Raw genomic sequence first — 26,540 nt, 5'->3', positions numbered from 1 at the left:
AAAGTACAGAAAAAAGTACAAATAATCATTGGAAGCAAGTTATGGTAGTATAATTATAGTACAAACAGGTCTAGGAGTGGGAGGGAGCACCCAGTGGGGAAATCAGTTCAGCTCCCCGGTACATCTAATTTTCTCTTGGGAAATAGTCATCTCTAAAAATCTCTCTCATATTATCGATGTAGTATTAAGATTCTGGTTAACTTGGATGATCCTGAATTCTGAGTAATTAGAATTCTGAATTAAAATATTTACTTCTCTTCAATTTACAGGACATCTCAACTACTTATTTTACCCCAATGACTGTCACCAATCAACCTCTTAGTCTGATGAACTTCTTTATTATTTCAGTTGATGAAGCACCTTCTTCTGACATTAAGACTTGGGTCCATCTATTGTCAGAAATCATAGTATGCATCCTGACCTGACAGGTTAGACATTTGGCTATGGCAGTTTAGAGTTGGAGGAAGAGGAATGGCTATTTTCTCAAATCTACCCAAATTCTTTAGGGTGATTATCCTCCTGATGTTAGGATGAGAATCAAGACAGAGGAAAAAAAATCAACTTTTTACATCCCTGTTTGGATGAGATGGCTAGAGCCAAAAACTCAGTCCCAAGCAACTCCCCTAGGCATTAGTGGTCACTTTAGAGACTTGCTGACCTTCATCTGGAGGCTCTATGACATTCCAGAGTGCACAGCCTTCTCTGTATATTATCATGGTCCCTAATAAAACTGCAGACCTCAACCGTCGATGGTCCCAACTCTGGTGCCTGCAGGTAAATATTTAGCAACCTGCTCTCTAGAAGAAAAAAAGCCATTATTTGCAGTGAATGCCCATCTCTGTAGTGTAAATACTCCCATTATCAACCAGAAGTAACTGAAAGTGGGTTTGGAAAGAGATGCACACACCCCAGTAAACTTGGGGGGGGAAGTACATTAATAACTTTGTAATAACCACTTGTATTTAAGTGCAGTTCTCATCTGGAAAGATTGTAAGTGATATATCAAACACAATAGTTGTAAACGAGATTGTGTCACTTAGCTATTGAGAAGTTCTCAGTGGCTCCCCTTTGCCACAGGAAACATTTCAGAGCAGATGGGTGAACTTGGCATCTCCCTACCACCTCTATACCCTTTCCAACCTCATCTCCCATTGCTCTTTCACCTTCAACCTGTACTAAAAATGTACAGACATATCCATAATATCTAAATGCTCCATATATTTTCATAACTCATTTCCCCAGGTGAAGACCAATCATGAGTTCACACTCACAATCAACAAATGCTCCCAGGACATTTAGGAAATATTTTCTACTCTTTTGAACTTTAGTTCATCTATTCCTTGTTACTTCTACAGCTCTCTGGAACTTTTAAAAATATGAAATGTATCAGGCTTTTTTGATTATTGAAGCTGTTGTAACCTACTACCTGATTTCTGGAAGAAGAAGCAAGAAAAGGACATTTAAGATTGAAAATATTAAGGGCATGATCTCAGAATAGAGATAGTCTTTCCAAAGAAAAAGGAAATGGATTCTTTTATACTGACATGCATTTTATGTTATCTTTATCTCATTTCAAAGTGTTCGAGTAAAAACTTTATCACCAACCATGGGTCCTTGTACTGGGACTTAATTGTTCTAATAGAAACAAAAAAAATCATTGACAGCAGGAAGGTCAGTTCTGTGATATGTCATAAGCTCAACAAATATTTGTAAAGTTGGATATATGGATGAATAGTTATGAACAAGGTACTACAAAAATAATCTGAGGCCCTAGTTTTGAAGTTCAGTCATTCACTAAGCAAAGATGGCATTACAAATACTGGAAGCTGCCTATGAAAGGACACAGAGTCATGAAAATATATGGGAGCAAATCTCTGCTTGGAAAAAGAGAAAACAGCAAGATTTTAGTAGTCTTACAAGACTAAAATAACAAATTGAAAATCAGAACTTTCAAACACATGATCACTTTTCCTCACAGAATATTTGCTGAGTTCTGGGGCTACATGAAATGCTGGTGTGTTGGAGTTCCAGAGAAAGAGAAAAAAAGAAAAGAGAGACAGACATAGGCTATCTATCTCTATCTCTGTATATATGCATATGGATATGTATATCTATCTATCTTATCATATACATTTATATATACAGATAATGTGTATATATATATATATATAAAATTGGAATTTATAAAAAAAGAGTCAATTGGATATTTTAAAGAGGCATTTCCTAAAATGAAGGGTTCTTTCCATTTCAAAGACAGCATATCTCTAAATTTGATTACATCTTCAAAATATTTTTTAAATTAGCAAAACTAACATTAAAATAGATAAATGATAATCATAGTGAGAAGTGTTAACATACTTGTGTCAATAGCTGATAGAATGAGCAACCAAAAAACTCAGAATGATATAAAAAATCTGAGCATAATTAACAAACTTGGATTATTTGATAAATATGAAACACTGCAACCTAAAATAATATTTTTCCAGGTGTACATAAAATACTTACCAAAATTAACTACAGGCTAGGCCATTAAGCAACTTTTGATAAATTTTTTAAAATTAATTAATGTATTTATTTATTTATATTTTTTGGCTGAGTTGGGTTTTTGTTGCTGTGCATGGGCTTTATCTAGTTGTGGCAAACGGGGGCTACTCTTCATTGCGGCACATGGGCTTCTCATTGCAGTGGCTTCTTGTTGCAGGTCGTGGGCTGTAGGAGTGTGGGCTTCAGTAATTGTGGCACGCAGGCTCAGTAGTTGTGGCTCATGGGCTCTAGAGTGCAGGCTCAGTAGTTGTAGTGCATGGGCTTAGTTGCTCCATGGCATGTGAGATCTTCTCAGACCAGGGCTTGAACCCATGTCCCCTGCATTGGCAGGTGGATTCTTAACCACTGTGCCACCAGGGAAGTCCTGATAAATTTCAAAGGATTGAAATTTTTTAGAATATCCTTTGACCACAGTGGAATCAAGAAAAAATCAGTAACAAAAGATGATTAGAAAAAAGTTCACTACCAGGAGATTAAAAAATAGATGTGTAAATAATGCATGCATCAAAGAAGAAATCACATGGAAAATTAAAATATTTTGGACTGGATGATGATGAAGATATGACATATCAAAACTTGTGGCGTGCAGCTAAAGCACTACCTAAAGGGAGGATATTTTATACTTCTAAATGGAGAACATGAACAAAGTCAGGAAATCAATGATTTAAACCTCTATCTCAAAAAATGAGTAAAGAGGAGTAGAGAGCCCATCAAGTCAAACTTAAGAAGAGTAAATGGAAATAAATAATAAAAAGAACAAATAAATTAAATTTATTTTAAAAACGACATGCATATGATAGAGAAAATCAGCAAACCAAAAGTTAGTTTCTTGAAAAGAATTACAAAATTGATAAATCCCTAGCAAAACATGTCAGGAAACAAGGATAAATCATCAATGTCAAGATTGAAAAGGACAACATGACTACAGATCCTATAGACATCAAATGATAGTAAGAGGTATTATGATAAATTTTACACTAATACATTTGGTAATTTGGATGCAATGTACAAATTTCTTAAGTGAATATTACTTATTACAACTAAAAAACAAATTAAATAAACTCTGAGCAGTCTAAGATAAGATCTATTTTTAAAATGAAATTTGTTATTAAAATTACAGATTAACTCTCTCATAAACATAAATGCAAAACTTTTACACAAAAAGAAAACTGAAACCAGTGTTATATAAAAAGAATAATACAATATGCCCAATAGATTTTATGCTGGTTTTGGAAGGTTGATTTAACATTAGAAAAATCATTAACATAATTCACTACATTAACAGAAGAAAAACAGAAAAATAGACTTCAATAGAATAAAAGATAGCATTTGACAAAATTCAACATCTATTCATGATGAAAATTCATAGCAAAGTAGAAATAGAAGAGAACTTCCTTAACTTGATATATAAAAATGTTATATTCAATGGTGAAATACTAAGAATTTTTCCTTGAGATCAGGAGTGCATATAGTATGATTCAATTTATATAAAATAAAAAAATAACAAAGTTAAATTATCTGTGTTAGAATCCATGATAATGATTACCTTCTGCAAGAAGGGAGCAAAAGGAAGACTTCTGGGGTGCTGGTAATGTCTGGTTCTTGATCTGTTGTGGTTATAGAGTTATATTCAGTTTTTGAAAATGTATTGATCACTTATTGAAAATTTATAATATGTAAATATTATATGTACAGGTATCAACAAAAAGTTGATTTAAAAATATTCAGATGGAAGTTTTAAAAATCCAACATGTATTTCAAATATCTGGCACTCTCTCATGAGACAGCAAGTTCGATTCTTCAATGCTCAGGGCAGTTGTTTGCCATCATGTTGACCCAGCCATAGAAAGTGCTGAATGATGGACGTATTGGGACCTATTTAGAGAAGTTGAGCTCCTTAGACAATGGGAAACCATTCAGGCCTTTCATCAGTTTCCTTATAGCTAAGTGAGCTTTTCCATCATCCTTTCCAGTGCTCAGATAATGCAGTTCCATTTCAGGAAACTTTCCTACTGTGTGTAGCTGTCCTTTGACTCTCCAAAGGAAAGGACTGGTGAGCTATCATAGATCTATTTCTCACAGTCCTGCCCCTGATGGGATAGGAGGCAAGGTGAAAAGGCAAAGCCTCTTAAAACTCAAACCAGGCAGGAGCAGAAGCTAACAATAGCCTGACAGGTCCTCCGGTCAAAAAACATTCCCAGGAACTTCCACACCAAGAGCAGTAGCTTATGCTTGAAGTATTAAGTCTTGAAGCTGGTATTCGAGGAATACTCTCCAAACAAGTTGCACATCTCCTGTCTAGACCTAGGCCTAAGAATGCCTTTCCAAATGTCATTGCACTCTAGCATCTGTTCAGGAGCTCCTGCAGCCTTGGTAGTGGTCAGGTGGAGTGGTGGCATAATTTGCAATAAGTGTTGTTGACCACTTATTTTCGTAGAATGGAAAGCCAGTCAGCCAGCTTTAGCAACACAAACTATGTGGCTTTTTACCCTTTTTCTAGCAAGTAACATGATTTTGATAAGCTACCTTCCCATTCGTCCAAGAAGTTCTCATCAACTTATTCCAATTCACAGCTCTCTCTTGCTTTTCTGAACTCTGAAAGCACATAGGAGTGATGGTCAGCTTAGAAACTGGCTGCTTTCATACACACACACACACACACACACACACATTTACAGCTTGGAGCCATGTATTTTGTACAGATGTGATATCTGTGTAATACTTAGTTTCTCAGGATGGTCCATGAAGCCTGCTTGATGTAAGTGCATCCAGAAGTTTCATATTTGTAGTCCGATGAAAACCCTTGTCTTTTTTTAGCAACATTTAGCAGGAGACACAAGCCTTCAGAGTTTTATCTTGACCTGACAGAACCCTATCTGTCCTTGGAGATAGAGGATGGTCTTCTCTCTGACCTGCTCTAAACTCCTTACTGTGGCTGACAATCCCAAAGCAATCAGGCTCCTCACTAGTTCTCCAACATCCTTGCTCACTCCATTCTTCCCTCTTTGATTATTATTCAGCCACACTGACCTTTTCTCTTTTCTCATATATTCCAAAGATGTTCCTCTCTCCACCCTTTTTACTTGCTCTTTCCTCCACCAGGAATGTTCCCTCTTAAGACTTTAACGTGACCAGTTCCTTCTCATCATTCAGGTATCAGCTTAAGCATTATCTCAGAAAGACCTTCCCTGACCACCCAATCAATCTACAATGAGTTATTCCCTAGCTTTTCTCTGTTTAATTTATTTATTCTCTTGCTTATGATATATCTACCCCACTTTATTGCACAGTCCATGAATGGAGGGATCTTGTCTGTTTTATCCATTCTTGTGTCTCAAGCTTTCAGCATAGTGCCTGACACACAATAGGCAGTTGCGTGAGTCTGAGTCCTCTGAGAAGGAGAAACCAAGGATTAGACACCCCAGAAACTTAGTGGAAACACCTATGAGGGATAAAGGGGATGGAGCAAGAGAAGGCCGGGAGAGGTTTTAGACTGTGACACAGGTCTGACACCTGTGAAAGGATAGAGGGAAGGAAGGAAGACTGGGTAGGAAGAACCTCAGACCACAATGCAGTTCTGAGCAAGTCTTGGCCAGACTGAAAGGGGGGAACACACAAAGGTTTCCCATTAGAGACATCCCATGTTGGGCAGAAATAGCCTGGCTCCAGAACCCCACCATGCTCAGACGGTGGCTGAAAGTGATCTTGAGGAAGCTGGATCCAGAATGAATCCAAAGGAGCAGCACCTGAGGCTGTCGTCCACAAGACTCCCCATGAGGGTTCCTTGAAGAGAGATCTGAATAGTGAATTTCTGTGGCCTCCCCATCAGTTTATAGATATTTGTTGACAAAGGAAAAAATATGTAAATGCATGGATGAATCTCTGAAGTCCATGCTGGAGGCACCTTCATGGACTAACTGGACAAATTGTTGAGCTCTTCAACTGATCTTACACAGGACTGACTCTTCCTAATCATCACTTCTACGGACAGGACCCACATTTGTGCTGTGTGTAGGTCAGGGGCCACTTCTGTGCTTGATACCTCACAATTAAGACTGTAATTGATCCGTAGATTAGCATTATTATTATTGTTATTATTCTTGTTTTCTCTAACCAGGTGATAACCCAAGAAGGCTTACAAATGTTAATTCTTTCCCTGTTTTCTCTGCCGTTCTTAGCAGGGTGCTAGGCACAATGTAGTTCTAAAGTAAAAATCCCAACCTTGAAAGCCTATTGTGAGCCAGGCATGCTATGGAGATGAGTGAAGCAGGTCTGCCGGGGAGTGGTAGGGGCTCTGATGAACTGGAGTGAGCTTGTCCCATCCAGATGGGATGAGTGCTATATAGGGGTAAGCCGATTATCTCCAGGTGGGTATGCAGACTCTGGGCTACCAAATCAAGTGATGCCAGAAATCTGGATTTTTATGTAACATCTCCTGATTTTCAAATGTTGAGAACTAATTAAATATTTCTTAAATACTCTAGGCCAACACTAGCCTGGCCAAGTAAAACATGCCTGTGAGATGATTTGGCCACCAGTAGTCTCCATTCTAGACCTCTGTTGACAGACAACATTCTAGATCTTTAAAAGTCACCGTTTTGTTAAAAAAGTTTTGTGGCAGTTATTCTTGGAAGTCTTCTCAGAACCAGCCAATGACTCGCCATTTATGTCATTCCCCAGTATCCTGGATCCAGAGAGCATGAAAGAGAATTGACTATAAATGTCTGAGTCACAGAGGTCAGGGGACTCATGGGGCTGGGGTAAAGTCTTCCATGAAATACAAGGTGACAGACATCACTCTGCCAGTGTGTGAGCCAGTCTGCCAGGGAGAGCAAGGCTAAAGGTAAACAGATGGATCTTACTCCCTTCCCAGAAGGAGGACAAAGTGGCCTCAGCGGAGGGAATTCTAAGGCATATGTCACTTTCAACATATGTTATGACCGACAGCTAGAAAACCTAATTATTTTTTGGTGGTAAGCCACATGATTAGAAATTCCAAGGGGTAAAGGTAAGAAAAACAATGGTAAAGCTCATTAGCTGTTCAAAATTATTGGAACTTTAAAGTAGTAATAATAAATTTTTAAAACCCTTCAAATAACAACAGCTTAATCCGTTTCTTCCCTGCACACATACACAGTTCATGCCCAATCATATCTTTGGTCCATTTTGAACATGTTAATGAGAATTCTGATACTTAACATAATGATCATTTTCAACACTCAATCAGGATGCACTCCAGGTTTGTGGTGTTGATGGTGACTCTCTGCTTGTAGCAGAAGCATGAAGAAATCACAGACCTAGGGGAATCCAAACATTTGCCAGAGTTTGACACACAGTAGAAATATCAGTTCTTGTATTCATATACTTATCCACAAAGCTATTGGAGGGAACTGCTGTGCCTTCAGGTCTACAAGAGGCTCCTAAATTGTGCTAGTCTTTCCGAGTAAATCTTTGTTCATTCCTTAAAATTGTGACTCTAATCCAACAATGCTAACAATCTGCTTCTGAAGTTGCAACTGTGTTTTCATCGATAGTTCTATAATCCTTAAATTTTGTATTTATTCATTTGTTATTAATTTTATTGCATGATGATTGCCTTCTGCAAAAGTTATCTGTCCAGTTTTAACACAAATAACCAAACTTATGAAAGTATAGTGATGCTTCTTGCTTTTTATCTCTCTCTTGAAATTCCAAGTTCAATGTATTTCCATGTTTTGTCACAACTGTAAGAAAGCATCACCATGTAAACAAGCACTCTGACAAGTTGGGTTTCTCAGTCCTTCAATTCCCCAAAGTCTTTGATCTGAGGAAGCAGCTCAGTAAGTCTCGTCATCCAGTTTCCCCATCTGACGGCATAAAAATAAATGGCATCTGCCCCACGCTGCTTTAACTGCTTCCAAATATCTCATAAACTGGTGCTGTCTGTGGGGACTGGCTGGGAGAACAGTCACCACTGAAATCACTTGCTGCATTACATCACACAATGGACTCGCCCACATAGGTCATCATCCCAACCTTCACAGGATGAGGCAATGGTGGTCTGGCACAACAGCCTGTGCTACTGACTGCAATAAAGCGTCAAGCTGCCTCTTCCCTTTTTTCACCACAGATGCCCCATTGGCAAATGAACTCGTCTTTTCCGTGTGCAGACAAAACTTCTCAGACTCATTATAGGCATATAGTTAGGACTCAACATCTCAAGTATGTCAGATAACTACACATGCATATATCCACACTTATACAAGGATCTATACTAGCATTCCCATAGCCTAGTCCTGAAGACTGTCCTCCCACCTAAGCTTCTAGACTCTCTTTATCCTTGTGTTCATTCTACAAATATTTAGTGAGAACATACCATGCTTAAATGCCTAAATTTACCTGTTACTTGTTGAGTCTTTAATTGTCAACCTCAATCTTTTTCCAGTGACAGCACAAATAGGACAGAGGGGTTTATTTTCAAATGGTCTTGGCAGAAAGTGACATAGCAATTAGCGTCTCTAGAAGAATCCCCTGCTATGTCATCAGTTTACTAACTTCTGTGCACTGGAATTGAGGTTGCTGCCAAGTGCAGCATTCTTTTTGGAAAAAAAATAAATCCTAGTTTAAAATCCTCTACATAATCATATTCTGCTTCACTTGGCAAAACTCTTCACTCCTTTGATTGAGACATCAATTGCTCTTTTTTTTAAACTCTCACATAGTAAATCTTGCATATTTCTAAATCCTTCCTGAAATATTATATTTACTGTATATGTTCTACCATAGGTATTTTATAATCCTTGACCAAAATGCTTTGTAACCTGCTGTGTTTAGCCATCTGCAATCTCCCTCTTGGTCCACATCTGCTCACTGCTAGACAGCTTGCCTTCACTATAACTGTTAAACATGACAAGTTATTATCGTGTTTGCTATTTTCTGCCATTGGCAATTGTCCTCTTTTAAGGCATGCTGTCTCCTTAGACCACTTTTGAGCATGTACATGACATGAAAAGAAATGACTGAAAAAAATTGCTGAAATGCTAGGGCTGGTTGTGGTTTTAAGTGAAACATCTGGGCTCATTCAAATCATCCTTCCTTCTGATGTGACTTTCTTTGCATGGCTGACAAAGGCAGGGGATTTGGTCAGGGAGCCTTTCCCAGGAGTTACTGGAAAGGGGAATTTTTCCTTCAGGGACTGTGTTTCTAGGATCCTTGACACTCTTGGGCAGAAATAAGTGCACCTCGTGTTTTTCCCTTCACCTTGTCCTGGTCTGCTGGTAGCTTGATGAGAAACGTCTCTGGAACTTCCTTTGACAGGAAGTCTAGAGAAGGGTCACCCAGGGGCAGAGGCACAGTGGAGAGAAGTGGAGAATCCTGGGGAGACCTGGCTGTCATCTGCAAAACTGTGTGAGGGGACAGGGTTTGTTTGGGCTGACTGCAGATTGTGGACCAGAGTCTAAGGAAGAAAAGGCAGATTTCACTGCATCAAAGGCATTAACTGCTCCTGCTTCAGGTCTCAGCTGAAAGAGCACTTGCTTGGAGGGGCTTTCTCTCCCACCCAAGCTACAGAAGATTGCCTTCCATTGATGGTCATGTCACCCTGTTTATTTCCTCAAAACAGTTATGAGCTAGTGAGGTTTTTCTTGTTTATTTCCTTATTATTTTTTCTTGTTCTCCCCACTGGAAAGTAAACTCCATGACAACAGGCACCCTGTGTATTTTGTTCGCCCACCCATCTCCAGAACATGGCTGGCCACACAATTTGTGGAACCTGGTGCAAAATGAACATGTAGAGTGCTTTGTTCAAAGAGCAGAAAATAAATGCTGCTGAAGGCACTAAGGTATAAAACTTGTTCCTTTCTTGAGTGATCTTTCAACTTGCTATTGCGTTTTTGATTTGCTAATTTAATGACATTCTAAGTAAAGAAAAATCAAAATTGTAAATTATTAGCATAGATTTTACAGTTCATCTTTGTATCATACAATGCTAGTTTTTTTGTTTTTTAAAGAAGAATGGTTGTATTAGTCTCCTAGGACCGCCATAACAAATTACCACAAACTTCTTGGCTAGAACAAGAGAAATTTGTTTTCTTGTAGTTCTGGAGGCCAGAAGTCCAAAATCAAGGGGTTGGCAGAGTCACTTCCCCTCCGAAGTCTCTGAGGAAGATTCCTTCCTTGTCTCTTCCGACTTCTGTTGGCTCCAGGAATTCCTCGTCTTGTGACCACATAACTCTGATACCTGCCACGTGACCTTCTCTTCTTTCTTCCTGTGGGTTTCTCTTCTGCGTGTCTCTTATAGGGACACTTGCCATTGGATTGGGGCCCCCCTTAAGTCCAGGATGACCTCATCCCAAGATCCTTAACTTAATTACATCTGCAACATAATTACATCTTAAACATGATTTTTTTCCAAGTAAGGTCAGATTCAGAGGTTCCGCAGAGGTTGGAACGTATCTTTTGGGGGTCATCATTCATTCCACTACAAGAAGATGAAAGCATCAGTGCCATGCTGATAAGATGGGAATTTATTTGGATGAAATTTCCTGGTGGCTAGTCAGGAAAATGATAATTTGAACACAGGGATATCAAGTGTTGCATTTGAAATTATTTAAATTGCTATAATGTAAAACCCTCCTCTCTCTTTCCTTAAATTTTCAGTCAGCTATTACAAACACACACTCATACACACATACTCATACACACACTGTTTTAAACTCTCCTGTTTGTATGTATATATATATATATATATTTTAATAGATAATTATTGGAGTATAATTGCTTCACAATACCGTGTTAGTTTCTGTTGCACAACAAAGTGAATCAGCCATATGCATACACATGTCCCCATATCCCCTCCCTCTTGAGCCTCCCTCTAGGTCATCGCAAAGCACTGAGCTGATCTCCCTGTGCTATGCAGCTGCTTCCCACCAGCCAACTATTTTACTTTCGGTAGTGTATATATGTCGATGCTACTCTCACTTCGCCCCAGCTTCGCTCTCCCACCCCATGTCATCAAGTCCATTCTCCATGTCTACCTCTTTATTCCTGCCCTGAAACTAGGTTCATCATTACCATTTTGTGGAAGACCTAAATAGATATTTCACCAGGGAAGACATACAGATGGCCAAGAGGCACATGGAAAGACGCTCAACATCACTAATTATTAGAGAAATGCAAATCAAAACTGCAGTGAGGTATCACCTTACGCCGGTCAGAATGGCCATTATCAAAAAAGCTAGAAACAATAAATGCTGGAAAGGGTATGGTGGAAAGGGAACCCTCTTGTACTGTTGGTGGGAATGTAAATTGATACAACCACTAGGGAAAACAGTATGGAAGTTCCTTAAAAAACTAAAAATAGAACTACCATATGATCCAGCAATCCCACTACTGGGCATATACCCTGAGAAAACCATAATACAATGCTAGTTTTAAATGTAAATATAAGAGCATTTAACTCATATGCAAAATCACGAAAATTACACAATTCATATTTCATAGCTTAAACATGCATATCTATGTCATTTTTACCAGAACAGTGGAAATGCTGCACAAAACTAACTCAAGAGGTTTTGTTTGTTTGTTTGTTTTTTGCAGTACGCGGGCCTCTCACTGTCGCAGCCTCTCCCGTTGCGGAGCACAGGCTCCAGACGTGCAAGCTCAGCGGCCATGGCTCACCGGCCCAGCAGCTCCACGGCATGTGGGATCCTCCTGGACTGGGGCACGAACCCGTGTCCCCTGCATGGGCAGGCGGACTCTCAACCACTGCGCCACCAGGGAAGCCCTAACTCAACAGTTTTGTTCTACTTCATGATGTGTTCTACCGATGCTCTCTACCTTCAGCTTACCAATGAGTAAGGAAGGACTGAAAGGAAAAGGAACTCTACGTTGGCCTATCTTTCCCTTTCCTTTCATGGCATCATTTCCACATGAAGTGGTTGGCTAACACAGGGAAGGAACATGAATAAGAAAGGATGTGAAAGAGTTCCTTGGTCCTTGTTCTGGTTCAAAGAAGAAACAAAGAGCATGGTCTTTAGAATGTCAGCATCCCCGCTGACATCCCTCATCCCCGCTTTCCTCAGTAGCAGCAGTACATACTTTCCTTGTACTTGCTTTGAGTCTCCCTGAATGCCCATGTATTGCAGGTCACTGAAATTTTGTGCCCATGGGGCATCCCAAACGCTCTATGTGAATGAAAAGGTGAAGTACTGTGGGCGTCTCGTCTACTCATATCCATGCTCCATTGGACTTCAATTCCAAAACATAAGTTCAGTAAAAATATCCAGAATTGCAAGATAGCCACAGCCATGTATTAAACCAAATGTGGAGTCATTTGACTGCACCTTGTCTGTGCCCATGAAGCCAGCCCTGGTCTATATCCTACCATATGAGAGTACACTGAGCACAGAGGATGAGAACATCCATTCCTGTTGAATAGAGGAATGATCAATTCAGAGCTGTCTATGTGCAGAAATAAGGGACCTCATGGCCCAGATGAGAAAGAAAGAGGTAGAGGGGGTAACTCCATCCTTCATTCCTAATAGTATTTCTATTCCTAAGACTACTTGTACCTCTTGCCCGTGAGTTCAGTGAAATTTCCATACCTCCTTATAATAAATTTCCCCTGATGTATCTAGTTCAGAAATTATCAGGCTTTTGCAGCTGCCTAACAAATTCATTTTGTGCCCTGGCCCACCCATGACTCACTCTCCAGCCCACAAAACTATACAGTCCTATGTACATGCCATGAACTTTCACATTTCCATGGTTTTGACCATAGAGATGTTCTTCTTGGGATAGCTATGCCCTCTCTTTTCTAACAGACCAACTCCTCTTCCTCTGAAAGACTAGCTCTTGTGTGGCACCTTCTCCAGTTCTCACTTGAGATAGTTGCTCAAGTGTCATTTTGGTGAGAAAGATTGTTGACATTTTCTGTCCCTGAGATCTCCTCCTGGGTGGGGTGCAGACTTGTTCCCTTTCATGTTTCTCTTGGCTGGAACCTAATACAGTGCCTGGCCCTTAGCAGATGCTGGCTGTCTGTTGCATGAGGGTTAGTTGCTGACTTACCAAATTACCGTATGTGGTTAGGTCTGGGAAATGTGTTAGGCCTATTTTTGGAATACCTCAGTTGGTTACCACTTCCGAGTTCTTCCTGCTCTTGTTCAAAGATGGTTCTTCATTGAGAACTCTTTTAGATGATTGTGGGAATTATGTAAGGCACTGGTAGTAGAAGCGGGTGTGGACAATAAAAAGAGGCATAGTGAAATGGGCTTGAAGTTAAGCCATTCAAGGGACCATCTGGGCTCAGTTGTGCCTAGGGTACTTTTGGAACAAGCTATTTATGAGGTTATAGACCACAGGTCACTGACTATGACACCCACATTCATTCCTGAAAAATATGACTCAGTTGTAAGTCCTTTGTATGCACAGGAGCAGGAATCTGAGGGAGAGGAGTATCTATCTATTGCAGTTGCCATTCACAAAATCCCCAGACTGTCTCCTAAGCAGCCTGCCTCGTTATTCTTGTCTGGTCTGATCCCACTGGGAAACAGTCCAGGGAGTTAAATATTTTCACTGAATATGGCTGTCTACCTCCTTTGACAGGGTGTTTGGGAGGGGGTCTCTCCCAGTGAGACATTGCTAATCACTTATTTCTCATCTCAATTGAGAATTACTATAAAAATCAATCCTGCTTTCATTCAGGACACAGAGTTTTTAAACTATATCTGAAATATAACTGATATTACCATGATTTTAGAAAAAAAAAACTCAAAAACCTTTACTCAGCCATAAAAAGAAACGAAATTGAGCTTTTTGTAATGAGGTGGATGGACCTAGAGTCTGTCATACAGAGTGAAGTAAGTCAGAAAGAGAAAGACAAATACCATATGCTAACACATATATATGGAATTTAAGAAAAAAAAATGTCATGAAGAACCTAGGGGTAAGACAGGAATAAAGACACAGACCTACTAGAGAATGGACTTGAGGATACAGGGAGGGGGAAGGGTAAGCTGTCACAAAGTGAGAGAGTGGCATGGACATATATACACTACCAAACGTAAAATAGATAGCTAGTAGGAGGCAGCCGCATAGCACAGGGAGATCAGCTTGGTGGTTTGTGACCACCTAGAGGGGTGGGATAGGGAGGGTGGGAGGGAGGGAGACGCAAGAGGGAAGAGATATGGGAACATATGTATATGTATAGCTGATTCACTTTGTTATAAAGCAGAAACTAACACACCATTGTAAAGCAATTATACTCCAATAAAGATGTAAAAAATAAATAAATAAAATAAAATGTTGGTGAAAAAAAACACAAAAAAACCTTGACCCTTACAAGATGGGAATCTTAATGAATGAATGACACATTTGTCAGGGCTTCTTTCTCATTGCTGTCAAGAGTTGGCCATGAGGAATAGAATATTAGATCATGTGATGACTAGGAAGACACAAGTGAGAAAGGCAAAAGCTGAAAATTCTACATGAGACAGAAGCAAGCCCTGGAAATTCTATCTTTTGTACTCACTTCACCACTGCACACATAAAGTGATTGCTTACTGAATAGCAAGAGAGGCAGGTAAAATTGGCTTTCATTCAAATGATCGGTGAAAGTGCCTCCCCCATGTTTGAAGATCTAGAGCTGTAACGTCCAGATGAGAAAAATGGGAAAAGAGCATCACATATCCTGAACCCTCCTATGCAATACAGTGGGGCAATCAGTCCCATTCTGTTTAATTCCACGATCTAATTGTGAGCATAAAAATTATTACTCACGCTGTGGGCCAATCTCATCACTGGGTTATCTTTCATTAGCTCTGGGCATGTAACTGTCCTAATACCACTCTGTCTCTGACTAAACAAGTCTGTGTCAAATAATGGTTAAACCTTCCATTGTTCCCCCAAAAGACTGAGCAACAGCTCGCTGTAGGTCATTCACCAACACCAGCAGTCATGTGAAATCCACTAACTGGGCACGCATCTCCTGAGTGCACAAACATGCCTGTGCCAAAGGGGTGGCCATGCCTCCCGACACCTTCAGGACATGCAATAATTTCATTGCTTTAAAAAAAAAAGTAAGGAAAAATAAGACTTGGCTGAGGGCAAAATTGCTTTTCAAAGGGAAACTCTTTTCCCAGGGTGCACAGTGCAGACAAAACTTTCTGCATCCCTTCTGAAAATGTGTCTGGAGCAGTCTTCCAAGATGATTAATAGAACAAGTATTTTTCACAAGGGTCTGACCTTTGAGAGGAGCACAAGCAGACAAAAGGCACTAATGGCTAGAGAAGTGTGGAGAGCTGCAGGCTCGCAGGACACCCGTGTCCACCCACGCACCTCTCATCAGAGGCCGTGACACACTGTGCTGTCCCTAGGGGAAAACCCCTAGGACCTTGATGTCTTTGAAAGTCTTTTTGTGTAATCATAAAGGCCTTTACCTGAGGAATATTTTCCTTCAAGTGATGGGACAGCCGGCTGGTGTATTGTAAGTGCAGAAACTGAAGACAAACAAATGTTGTCAGAAGATTATTGCACGAAGCTTTCAGCTCAGAGCCCTGGGCCACAAGTTCAGAATAAGTTCCAAATGCAATGTGTATGTATCACTGGAGAAGGGAGAAAAGGAGGGTAGAGAGTTTGGGAAAAGGAAATCAATATTTTTGAGGACGTATTTTTTCATCTTTATAACAATTCTGCAAGGCATTGTTCATGTTCCCATTGTACAGACAGGTAAACTGGACCTTGAAGGACATGGGAAGCTCCTACTGGTAGAAAGTAGTGGCAATGTAGAGATTCAGGCCCAGTTAGCCGTCATGCCCAACCTTATTCTTGTTCCTCTATCCCAAGCTCTCTCAAACTGGGGAAGGAGGATTAAACAGGTAGGTCTTGGTAGAAATACACCTGCTTACAAAGAAAGCACATTTCTGAGTCCACCAGCATGGGGTAGTGAGGGTCTCTGCTGAGTTGGTAAGTGTAAGCAATGCTGAACTTTCTTGTACTAAACTGTATTAGTGGACTCTTTATTTCCTGCTTTTCCTCCAACCTCTTCTTATTTTTTAAATAATTTTAATTTATTTATACTTGGCTTATTTGTTGACTTAAAAATACTTGTTGTATACCCAATCTAGCCAGGTACTGTGCTAGGCAGTTGGTGTGCAGAGATTGTCTCACCCTGGGTTTCCCTCAAAACAGCCTGAGACTAAGGCTTAAATGCAGATGGTTTATTTGGGAAATGACTTTAAAGGGCAGAGTGAGGGACCAAGGAGAGTGAAACAGGGAAGGGGGAAAGGCAATATAGGGACACATCATAGAGCTGGCCACCAGTGCAAGTGGCTGGTGTCGTATGTTGGTACCTCGTGAAGAGTGTACAGAGGCATCAGAAGGAGAAGCATCTTTCCATGGGCTCCTGGACTGCTTCGGTTGGGAGTTACCCCACAAAGCATGAGCACTTGCACGCTTCTGGGTTGCACGTTTGTGAGTGTCAAGCAGGTACCTGCAGGTACCCCACCCCAGGAATTGAGGGGAGCCCCCAGGCAGGAAGACAGGTGGTTGGTGCAGGCTTGACATGTACACTGTCAGTGGAGAGCAGAGTGAAACTTGTGGAACTCTTTGCCAGAGCTGTGAGCTGAGGCCAAGAAGGTGCGAGATGGTGAGTGCGATGTCTGATGTAGGGAGCTAAGTGGATACCAGGAAAAGCCTACAGTTTAGTAAGGGAGATGCATATTCAATAAATTAACACACTATGTAATTACAACTTTTGATAAGCTACTGTGAAGGAAAAGGACAGATACCAGGAGAGAGACTAACAGGTCAGCCTACCTAAACTTGGGATGGTGAGGGCGGCTTCTCTGGGGGAGTGACATTTAGGCTGAGACCTGAAGAATGAGCTAGAGTTGAGTGGACAAGAGGGATGGCTGAGAAAAGGCATCGCAGAGAGAACAGACTTTGCAAAAACTGGAGGCAGAGTAGATTTCTTTTTTTTTAATATGTTTATCGGAGTATAATTGCTTTACAATGGTGTGTCAGTTTCTGCTTTATAACAAAGTGAATCAGTTATACATATACATATGTTCCCATAGCTCTTCCCTCTTACGTCTCCCTCCCTCCCACCCTTCCTATCCCACCCCTCTAGGTTGTCAAAAAACACCAAGCTGATCTCCCTGTGCTATGCGGCTGCTTCCCACTAGCTATCTATTTTACGTTTGGTAGTGTATATATGTCCATGCCACTCTCTCACTTTGTCACAGCTTACCCTTCCCCCTCCCTGTATCCTCAAGTCCATTCTCTAGTAGGTCTGTGTCTTTATTCCCATCTTACCTCTAGGTTCTTCATGACCTTTTTTTCCCCTTATTTTCCATATATATGTGTTAGCATATGGTATTTGTCTTTCTCTTTCTGACTTACTTCACTCTGTATGACAGACTCTAGGTCCATCCACCTCACTACAAATTACTCAATTTCATTTCTTTTTGTGACTAATATTCCACTGTATATATGTGCCACATCTTCTTTATCCATTCATCTGTTGATAAACAATCCAATCCAAAAAATGGGCAGAAGACCTAAATAGACATTTCTCCAAAGAAGATATACAGATTGCCAACAAAGACATGAAAGAATGCTCAACATCATTAATCATTAGAGAAATGCAAATCAAAACTACAATGAGATATCCTCTCACACCGGTCAGAACAGCCATCATCAAAAAATCTAGAAACAATAAATGCTGGAGAGGGTGTGGAGAAAAGAGAACACTCTTGCACTGTTGGTGGGAATGTAAATTGATACAGCCACTATGGAGAACAGTATGGAGGTTCCTTAAAAAACTACAAATAGAACTACCATACGACCCAGCAATCCCACTACTGGGCATATACTCTGAGAAAACCATAATTCAAAAAGAGTCATGTACCAAAATGTTCATTGCAGCTCTATTTACAATAGCCCGGAGATGGAAACAACCTAAGTGCCCATTAACAGAGTAGATTTTAATGAGCAACAGAAATGGAAAGAAGCCCAACGTAACTCAGCAGAGAGAGGAAGTTAGAGAGAGGAGTGAAACACACCTGGAGAGGTAGGCAGTTGGTTTCTGGACTTTTCTCTCGGTGGAATGAAAAGTCACTAGAGGTATTTTACTATTTTTGAAAACTCTCTATGGTTTTTATGAAAAAGAAACATGTGCTTTGGATTAGGGGAAGCGGGGAAGCTTTTACAAGGCAGTAGCAGAGTCTGAAACAAATGTTGGTAACTCAGATGAGGCAGTGACGGTGGGGAAGGAGGAAAGTGAGCAGGTTAGAAAGCTATTTTTCCTTTGAGAGAATGTGGTGGTGGTTCAGTGTGGAGGACAAGGAAGAAGATGACTCTCAGATTTCCATCTTCAGCATTTATTCACTCACTTAACAAATATTGGGCTGGCCAAAAAGTTCATTCGGGAATTTCCGTAACATCTTATGAAAAACCCAAATGAACTTTTTGGCCAACCCAATATTTATTAAATGCTTACTATCTATGGGGCATTCCTCTGGATCATAGGATCCAAAGATTGATAAGACTCCACTCCAGCCCTTGAATGATTCACAGTCCAGCGAGGTAGTCAGAGAAGGAGACAGATCATTTCAGTAGAGGGCAGTAAGTGCCATGATAGCCGCACATCCTGGACTTCCCCAAATGTTGACACAGTCAAGGTTACTGCCACACATCCAGGTGACCATAAATGTATTCCGTTTGAGTGGTCCTAGCAGACCACCTACGAGTGGCCCAGAACACTTCAGCAGATTGATCCGGAGAGGAACCAATTGCTTGTGGGTTCTTTTATCCTTGCTGGTTAATTATTGGCTTCTCAGCCACCTCGATGTATAGAGTCTAATTCAGAGCATTCACTGCTAGAAAAGGGAGTGCTAAATAGATTGGAGCTCTCTGGGGTTAGCATAGCAGGGTCAGTTTGTAAGGAGGTGTTCCTGGCATGATACGTTGGTAATTCCTCTTCTGTTTTCTTCAAAACACCTGAAGCCATGACTTGTCACCAACAGTGCTGTCCTCCAGCTGGCCTTCTTACCATTATTGACCAATCATCCCAGGCTGAACTATGAGATGATTTTTATGAGGTTGAAGGACTTCCCTCAAACACTGCTGAGCTTGAGTCCCTGCGTCCATAACCATTTCCTTGAAGGTACCTCAACCTGCTGTAAGATTTGCATTTTTTAACTTGCAATAAGATATCAAACAGCATCTCCGAAACCATTCTAGGTATGCCTTTTGTCAGCCTTTCTTGGTCAAATATAGCAAAAAGTGCTACCCCTAGAGGAATAAGAAAGAGATTTCTCAGCACTATTAAGACGGGAAACAACACTGTATCAGGTACACTTGCCACAGCTGAGAGTTTAAGACGTGCCTTCTCTCATCCTGGCTGAGAAGCCATGGGAAACTGTGTATTAACTTCTTTTTCTGAGAAGAATTGCACTATAGTGGGTTAGTAGTGATGGTGGTAGCACTAAATAAAGTGCACCTGTAATTCTAGGTCTTGATTCTCCTTCAAAGTTATTGTAACATTAGCTTCCATTCAATATCCTAGAATCAAGCTACATTCACTTGATATCTACCTGATTGGCTGATAATCTTAGTGACAGACCCAAGGCTAGACAATGCAAAGATAACTGCTTTTCTCATGAAATGACTCTGGAATTACTTTTTCTTCTGAGTTCAGGGAAGATAACTGTGCTGGTTTTAGTGCACTGTTCCTAAATGTACTGAGTACATTTATCTTAAGAATAAGAGGCAAGACTTGAATCACACTACTGAACAGGTGCTGAGGCTTAGTGAGGACAAATTTTAAGAAAAGGAAAGAAAAGCAGTGGAGAGAGGATCTAGGCTCTTCTTGCAACCTCCCTGCCTGGGGCCCCATCCCAAGGAGTTGACCTCTGTGTGTGACCCTGGTGTGGTCTAGACTTGGCCAGAGGGCACTCCGTGCTTGGAGATGAGCATGCGATCCCTGTAAGGTCAATCAGAGACCTCCGTGAACCTCTGAGAAAAGTACTTTCTCTTTCTCTCTGATCTCACCCAATCTGTGAGTGGGTATAAGCTTGGAGATGTTAGTGGTGTATTGCTTCCACATAGAGAGAGCCTGCTTGCTTGCTTGAGTAGGAAGGCAAGCAGAGGTAAGTAGGGCTGAGCTGGGGGAGGGAGGGAGAAGGGGGAGAGAAAAAAAGGTTGGAGGAAGGGAGTGGGGGAGAAAGAGGTGAGAAAGAAAGAGAGAGCGAAAGATAGAGACAGAGAGACAGAGATCAAGACCTGAAGGCAATAACTGAAGCCCACTTATTTGTGTTTGTATCTCTTGTAGCTGAAGGGTCCTGGCAACTATGTGATGCTGTTTGGTCACTGCATTTCAGCGAGAATGCAGGCAACCCAGATGCCAAAGAGTTCCTGTGCTATGAAGTCTTTGCTGCCATGGGAAATCATGTTCTTTGACACATGTTTAGTGACAGGGGAAAATGCTCCAAATAAAAAGTTAAGTGAACAAAATTTAAAACAGTTTATAGTACAGGATTTAGTTTTTTGGTGACATATATTTATATCATTGTATAAAAGGTAGGTTGAAATGAAATATACTGGAATTTGAGAAGTGGTTATTGCTGTAGAATTAAAATTAAAATAATTTTAATTCTCTTCTTTAACCTTTTCTTTATTTCCCAGGTTTTCTACAGTACACAAAAAACTGCCTGTATAATCTATAGCTAAAGAGCATATTAATAAAAGTCTGAAAACTCATACTTTTGGGTTAATGCAAGTTAGCTTTCAGTTAGACCACAATGCACCCCAAAATGTATTAAAGGTTATGTTTCAAAACACTTGAAAAATTTAGTATTTGACTTCCAAGTGGGATCCTTTAGGTGCTTGTACTTTTTATTATAATGGACCCTGCCTATATCTGTAACCCCGTGGCACTTTTACTCAAACTAGGGATGAAAACTGTACCTTCCACAAGGAGCAAAAAGGGTCCAGTTATTATTACTGCAGATATAAAGATAAGGGGCAAGTTTTGAACCCTCTATATATGGGGCAGTTGTGTCATCTGGAGGACATTTCTTCTCAATTTTATCTGACAAAAATGCTGGATGTCAAATTCTTAGATAAACAATACCAAATTCCTGTGGGGGAACAGCAAGTCAAATAGGAGATACTTGTTCTTGGCATAAAAATATATATTTGAGAATTAACTTATCACATTTCACAGCTCATTGTAAACTAAGAGGGATAGAGAAGAAAGGGTCAAAGGCTGCTCTAATTACTCTCAGTTTAGCATGTAGAATGAAATGAAGTTTCCTGGGGTAATTAATCAAGTCATGATGAAAAGCTAACACACACTGGACACTTTTTTGGGGGCTGGATTTGGTGGAAATTGCCACTGCCTCACAGAGAACACTGTCGTTGGTCTGGCAGAAGGTTCTCACTTAGGAAAGAACACATAGTTATGCAGGGTCCAGCATTCAAAGTCAAGGCTTCAGGAAAACAGCAGCGATCATCTGGCATTGCTCTTGCTGAGTTTTGGCTTCAGGTCTTGCTGGTAACAAGAGGCTTGCGAGTTTCTATGGTGTGTTGGGTGGAAACGGTCTATGCCTGGTGACTTTCACAAACAGATGAATATACTCCTATTTCCAAGCATGCAGTTCAGCCACTTGGACTCCAGCAATAACCTCCACTCATTTCAAAGGAACTGGTGTAATGCAGCCCTTACTATCTGAGTTCATATCTATTACGAAAATCAAGCTGCATGTTTTTCCAGGTGCTACCATCTTGGAAACAAGGCACAAGGGGACCAAAAAACATGTTTCAGAACCTAATGTGAAAGTCTCCAGTTAGGCTTCTTCTTCTTCTTCTTAATCTAGTTGTTGCAAACTCTTTTGGCTAAAACCTGAACATACTTAAATGTCTTCCAACCCTGTATACTTTCTACACTTACTACTTATGTGTTATTTTGGAAATGTTTTTTTTTTAAATCCCATCACATTAAACATATACTTGATGTTGTAGTCTACTTTGGTCTTTTTTTATTAGTTTGAGTGTGAAATTAGGCAATGCCTGCTGATTGTCAGGAAAATGAGTACAGTAGAATGACTAAATAGCAAATGGTCCAACTGTCAGAGGATTTCTGAAACCAGACCAGGAAAAACAGCAACACAGAATTAAATGCCATTCAGGGACTTTGATTCTCTATCTGTCTCTTTCTGGTGTTCCATGTTTCAGGCTAGTCCTCCCCCCGCACCCCCAACAATACAAAAAGCAAAGAACAGCTCTCCTGCTGAACACTGTGCTATTCCCAGCTATATTTTCTAAACCTCTGGCCCAGTTAGTCATATGTCTGAAAATGCATAGAATATCCTCTTAAGCAAGAGTGTGACTCAAACTTTCACTACATACTTGCAAAAGAACTTTGGCATGCCCCATCTCTGAGGAGGCTGGTGGGATTGAGATTGGACCAAAGAGTGGCTGGATACCTCTGTGAACACAGAGGTCTCTCCTGAGATCAAGGGTGGGTGGATCCAGAGGGTGGGGCAGCCCACTGGGTACCGCATAAAGTGGGAGGGGCCTTAGTGTTGGGGAAAAATGGAATAGAAACTGAAGCAGTCAAACCATGGTTGCTGCCAAGTTTCTCCTCCTCTTTCTACAGTAAATTTGGAATCTGCCCTTATCTCTTTTACTTCACCTCCCAAACTCAACTGGAGTCCATATTTGTTCTCTGCACCCAATTGTACTACATTCCATCTCCCAGAATTTAAGCCAGTGTCTTGACAGTAAATTGGTCACTTTCATTACACTACAAACCTTCTAGCTCATAAAACCCCCTCTTATAATCCTACAATGATACCTTATTGCTTTCCCAAATGCTTCATGAATCTTCTCTGGAAAGCTTTCTCTTATATTTTCAAACCTGGATAACTCACCTATTCTCTCCACATTATTCATCAAAATTATCAATCCCAAACAAACAGGCCATTTTAGGATTACTGGGAAACAATGAATTTGATTAAAAAAATACTAAAAATTACTCTATGATGCAGAATCACTTGAGTTGATGGCCCTTGAATCAAGAACCCCCCTGAGAGTTATCACTATAGAATGATTGAAGGTGAATTAATAGACACCTCTGAGTGGTTGTTCAAAATGGTATTCCTTTTTTTTTTTTTTTGAGAGTACCTTCTAAGATTTACTTCTGTTGTTTAATGGTTCACAAGAAATACATGATCGCTGTAGATTAGAATACATAGATAAGATAAAAGAAGGCAATAATAACAAATTAGCCATATCACCACTACTGGACTGTTGATGTTTTTGGTGTATATCCTTCAGGTCTTCATACTAATATATTTCACAGTCATACACATGAACACATGTGATAAGATATCCTGAGTAAGCCAGAGCTAAGATTCAGATATGTTTGGCATATGTTACTGTCACCCCTGCCCACCTCCTTCTCTTCCCGAATTTGCTTCCACATGAATCACATGGAGACTGGGAAGCCTTATGAGAATGGAATTAAAACAGGTCCAAAATAGGTACATAGGTACTTATGTTTGTACATATGTACAAACATATGTACATATGTACTATGTACATAGGTACTTATGTACTATGTACATAGGTACATAGGTACATATGTTTGGCAAACTATGTGTGTGTCTGGATGCTGTTCTCCCAATAGAAGCCAAATTATCAAAGAGGATCTATGGGATTCCTGAGAAAGAATTCATCTTAAGTGTCAAGATCATTGGGCCAAACATAGAAACAAGGACTGAAGGAGAAGTGTCACGATTCTGGATTCAGGGTGTAGCTATAATTTCAATCCCCATGCACACCACTCTCACTACCCCAGCTTAGTGCACTCTGGAGAAGAAAACACTGAGCTAGCAAAAGTAAGCGCCTAAAATCTAGGATTCCGAACAACCTTGTAGTAGGACTCCTTTAACTAAGCATGAAAAGAGAATCAAAGAGCTAGTAAAACTCAGGCATTAGTGGTAGTTGTCCTTAATGGAAGGTCCATAGACTGCTGACACTCAACCACACATACAAACACTGAATCGTACTCTACAATCTTTTTTTTTAACTTTTTATTTTATACTGGAGTACAGTTGATTAACAATGTTGTGTTAGTTTCAGGTGTACAGCAAATTGATTCAGTTATACATATACATGTATCTATTCTTTTTCAGATTCTTTTTTTAAATGTAATATTTTATGATCATTGATTCATATGAGTAAAATATTTCTGTAATATTTTAAATGGTCTCAGTATATGTTTTATCATTAATTTATTAGCAGTAGTTCAGTGTACATGCTGTAGCTAAATATTTGGGTATATGCCAAATTATTTAATGAGGATGAATTCCCAGAGGTGAGATTGTGAGTCACATGGAATACCCATGTTGAAGACCTGTGAAATGAACTATATATCTATATCTATATCATCTATATCTATATCTATTGAAACAACTTAATCTTACTAGCACCGAATGAACGTGACGGATGAAATATATTCCTGTAATCCATGTTGACATCCCTGTTAGAGTAATCCTTTCCCTTTCTTAGAACCAGCGCCTACTGTAGATAACATGGATGTGTTAAACTGAATGGATCTGTCCACATTTGCAGCACCTGGTCCTATTTTAGACCGATGTGGCAGAAACTGCTCTGTGTGTAAATCATTAACCTTGGCTGGTCTTGTTCCTCTCCACTCTGCGAGCCCGTATCTAACTTGGCTACTCCCCAGTACAATTTTTTGAGTACTGCATTTCCCTCCTACTTAATATCACAATTAGGGGATAATTCTTATCCCTGATATATTATTTTACTTTTCCCCGGATTTGCTCTTATTTGGAATTTCTATCCTGCATTTTCAAACTCCGTGAGTGTGTCAACTTACAGTAACACTGTGTTGAATTTGAATTCACTCACATCTGAGCCATTTTAAATTACGTGCCAAAAAAAAACCTCATGAAGCATAACCATTAACAACAGTGCCCCGACACTGCACATCTGCTCCTTCCTTGCTTTTGGTTTCTTTCTGTGAACTAATATCTGATTTCATCAGTATCCTCTATTCTTGCTGTCTCTGTCTTATTCAATTTTATAAGTGCATTTCTAAGCAACCCAGTTGTTTAAAAGAGGACTGAAGAATACACCATGAAACGCAAACTTTGTCTTCTGTTACTTGGCAAAGGTTGTAAAGACTCACAGTAGTTACATGGGAATTAAAAAATTAGCACTCTTACACATTGGTGGGTATAAATTAATATAGTGTTTTCAGAAGTTTAATTGGAAAAATATACCAAAATCCTTAAAAAACATTTTGTATATGCAATTCTATCTCTATGAATTTATCTGGTGAAAATAACTGAACAAGTAGACAAAGATTAATGGAAAAGTATGTTTAGTGAAACATTATTTATAAGAAAAATTGAAACAAATATAACGTTTGATAATAGGGGATTGTTTAAATAAAATATGGATATGCATATGGATATCCATATGCACATGGAAATACATGCAGCTATTAAAAGTGAAGACAAATCTGTATTTACAGTATGGAAGAACATGAATGATACACTGTTGAGTAAAAACAGCAGGTTGCAAGAGTGATTGGTGTTGTGTGATCCCATCTCAGCAAGAAAGACATTAGCATTTATTTATGTAACCAGAGTAGAAAAGCTGCATCCCAATTTCATCGGAATGCAGGCTGAGCATGGACACTAGAGAGAAGTGTTAAGAATGCCTGCGTCCTTGGGGGAGAAAGGAGAAAACAGAAGAGGAGGCCTTGGCCAGCCTATGTATAGGTTGGATCCCTATAGAGATGGGGGCATTGTCTCCAGTTTCAATCCAGAGTAACACATGGCTCTGAACCCTTGAGCATGATGGGAGTGGCAGTCCTGGTTCATACCTAAGGAGGGACAGCTCTAGAAGCCCCAGGAGACAGCATCTTAAGCAGAGCAACTTGGCCACAAAGAGCACTGACAACAGGGAGTGGCTTGTGG

General features: G+C 40.0%; 1 long non-coding RNA gene across 1 annotated transcript in view; it reads right to left on the bottom strand.

The window, feature by feature from the left end:
* LOC132593745 (uncharacterized) overlaps window positions 1-26,540 on the bottom strand; it is a 410,506-nt gene that overhangs the window by 39,499 nt on the left and 344,467 nt on the right. The window lies entirely within an intron of this gene.

The sequence above is a fragment of the Globicephala melas genome, chromosome 17, assembly GCF_963455315.2.
Source record: "Globicephala melas chromosome 17, mGloMel1.2, whole genome shotgun sequence".
Taxonomy (NCBI): domain Eukaryota; kingdom Metazoa; phylum Chordata; class Mammalia; order Artiodactyla; family Delphinidae; genus Globicephala; species Globicephala melas.
Note: the sequence above shows the minus strand (reverse complement) of the source record. Positions and strands in the feature narration are given on the sequence as shown.